This window comes from Pogoniulus pusillus, unplaced genomic scaffold (assembly GCF_015220805.1).
Source record: "Pogoniulus pusillus isolate bPogPus1 unplaced genomic scaffold, bPogPus1.pri scaffold_47_arrow_ctg1, whole genome shotgun sequence".
In the NCBI taxonomy this organism is placed as follows: Eukaryota; Metazoa; Chordata; class Aves; order Piciformes; family Lybiidae; genus Pogoniulus; species Pogoniulus pusillus.
In genome coordinates, this window is record NW_026974707.1 from 381,814 (window position 1) to 384,884 (window position 3,071).

Genomic DNA, 3,071 nt, shown 5'->3' on the forward strand with positions numbered 1-3,071 from the left:
CCGTTTCCCATGCTTGCCTCTCTGGTGGAGCAGAAAACCATGCCTAGGCAAGGCAGAACATGTTTAAGCCTATTTTGGGCCTATCAGGCCAACCACAACAGTTCTGAACCCTCCCAGCAAAGACAGTGCTCAAGGAGGTGTCCTGCAGCTTGGACAGGGCTGGCAGCAGCTGAGGAGAGAAGACGTAAGGCAAAGAGAGGGCAGAGAGTGACCAGCAGAGAACTCAGCACCACACCAGCGTCCAGCAGCCTGCAGCAGGGCTCCCATCTTGGCTCCCAAGATGCTGAGCACCCACTGGGCTGGGGTGTCCAGCACAAGGCAGCCATGGAACTCCAGAGCAGGAATTCTCCAATCCCAGGGATTTGGATTCTTGCTTCCTAGAGCCAGGAGGCACCAAACTGGTTGGCAGCAGCCCAGAAGGCCAAGTGCAGTCTGCGCTGCATCCACTGCAGCATGGGCAGAGCTGCGGAGAGGGGATCCTGCCCCTCTGCCCTGCTCTGGGGAGATCTCACCTGCAGGGCTGGGGAGAGACATGGGGACCCCAGCACAAGGCACACAGGAACCTGCTGGAGAGGCTCCAGAGGAGGCCACAAAGATGATCAGGGGCTGAAGAATCTCTGCTCTGGGTACAGGCTGAGGGGGCTAGGGGTGCTCAGCCTGGAAAGCAGAAGGCTCCAGGCAGAGCTCAGAGCAGCTGCCAGGGCCTGAAGTGGCTGCAGGAAGGCTGCAGTGGGACTGTTCCCAAAGGCTCCAGCCCTGGGCAAGGAGAGCAGAGCAAGTGGAGATTGGATGTGAGGAGCAAGTTCTGCACCAGGAGCCTGCTGCAGCACTGACACAGCCTGCCCAGGGAGGGGCCTGAGGCCCAGCCCTGCAGACAGCCCAGGACAGGCTGCACAAGGCCCTGAGCAACCTGCTCTGCTGGCAGTGTCCCTGGGCCTCTGCCAGCTGTGCCTTGGCCTCTGCAGCCCTGACAGGATGGTAGCAGGGAGCTCCTGTACCTGCTAGCAGCTGCAGGGCTGACCCCAACCCCCACATTAGCCCCCCCAGGACTGCCAGCAGGGGGCTGGGGGGTGCCCACCCCAGGCAGAACGGCAAAGGAGCAGCTCTGGGCAGCTGCAGCCTGGAAAGAAGCTGCAGGGACAGCTGGGACCAGAGCTGCCACCCCCATGGCCATCCCTCACCCAAAAAAACCTGCAAGAAGTCACCCCACAGGCCCTGGGGGTACATGAGGAGCACAGAAGGCATTTTGGGGATCCAGGGAGATCATGTTGGGGTCCTGGGAACAATTCTGAGGTGCCAGGAGGGAAACTAAAGGATCTTGGGAAAGCATTTTGGGGTGCCAGGCTGTTACCTGAGGTTGCTTCAGAACATTTTAGGGTCCTGGGCTCTACTCGGGCATCCTGGAGGAACATTTTGAGTGCCAAGACCCAATTTGGAGGCCCCCATATCCATTTTGGAGTCCAGTGGAACATTTTGTGGCTCCATTGGAGCAGTTTTATGCCCACTTTTAGCTCCCATTGATAAAGTATCCTGGAGTTTAACAGCCTCCACTTGGTGGAAAGGAGTCCCCAAAACTGAAAGGGTCTCCCAAAATCAGGGGGTCCTCATCAGGAGGGAATCTGGAACTTCCTGTGGAGCAGCACAGGGGCAGGGGGGCTGAGAGCACCCTGCAATGAGAGGGTCCCCAAACACAGGCAGGGGGCTGGTGGCACCTGAGTCAGTGCTGGCAGCACAGGGCTGGGCACACCACACCCCCACAATAAGGCTCTGGGGGGGAGAGGGCTCTGATGCCACCACCCCCAGCACAGCCAAACCGCCCCACAGCTGCCACCGGCCCCAGGTGCTCCCAAGCTCAGGCTCGGCACAGCCACAGCACCCACGCCTGGCACCCCCACCAAAGCCAGCCCACGGCCCGCCCCGGGCTCCCCCCCGTGCCCGGCCCTCAGCCCAGCGCGGCCCTGCAGCACCGCAGCCGCCCGGGCCCTGCCGCCACCAAGCCTCCAAGCCCCCAGGGCTCGCCGCGGACACGAAGCCCCCACGGCAGCCTCTGCCACAAGCCAGCCCCACGCTCACTGCCACCTCTCCTGCCCACACCAGCCCCCACGGCGCCGCTCCCACCTCAGCTCTGCCGCCAGCCCAGCAGACAGCAGAGGGGCCAGGGCCAGGCACACAGCGCCAGGGCAGCCCACGCAGGGCACCCGTGGGCTCCGCTTGCTCACACAGCAGCGGCCACAGGGGGCCTGCAGCTGCCCCGAGCAGGACAGCGAGCAGCAAAGCGGCACCAGGAGCCCCCCACACACCCACCCCTGACCGGCCCCACCCGCGGCCACACACAGCCCTCCCACGGCACCGCACACACCCACCCTGCACACCTCTGCCGGCCCCACCCGCACCCCACGGACACAGCTCCCACACCGCCCCCAGCGCCGCACACCCACACAGCTCCCCACGGCTGCCCACGGCCCCACGCAGCTCCCCACGGACACAGCTCCCACACCGCCCCCAGCGCCGCACACCCACACAGCTCCCCACGGCTGCCCACGGCCCCACGCAGCTCCCCACACCCGCACGCAGCCTCTCACGGCCCCAGCGCTGCCCACTCCAACCCTCGCGGCCCTCACCCACGCAGCAGCCGCACAGAGCCTGCCCCACACCCACCCACCGCTGCCGCACAGACCTGCACCCACCCAGACCCCACGCACCCTCCGCACCCCAACCCCACGGACGTGTCCCTGGAACCCCACAGACCCCTCCCGAACCCGAGCACACGACTCTCAGCCCCTGGCGATTCCGATCCCCTCAGCCCCACAGCTTCCCTCACCCTACTCGGCGCACAAAGCGGACGCAGCGCAGAGGCCGAGGCAGAGCTCCGCGCACAGGACGGTGCCGAGCGCCGGCCCCGGCAGGCTCCTGCCGGCCTGGGGAGCTCAGAGCCTGCGGCGGAGGCCCCGGAAAGGACCTTCCAGGCCGCGAGCGGAAGCGGAGCTCGGCCCGGAGAGGAAGTCCCGCCCACAGCTGGGCAGCGGCAGCCAATCAGCGCCGCAGGAGCTCGGAAGCTCCGCCCCGTCGCC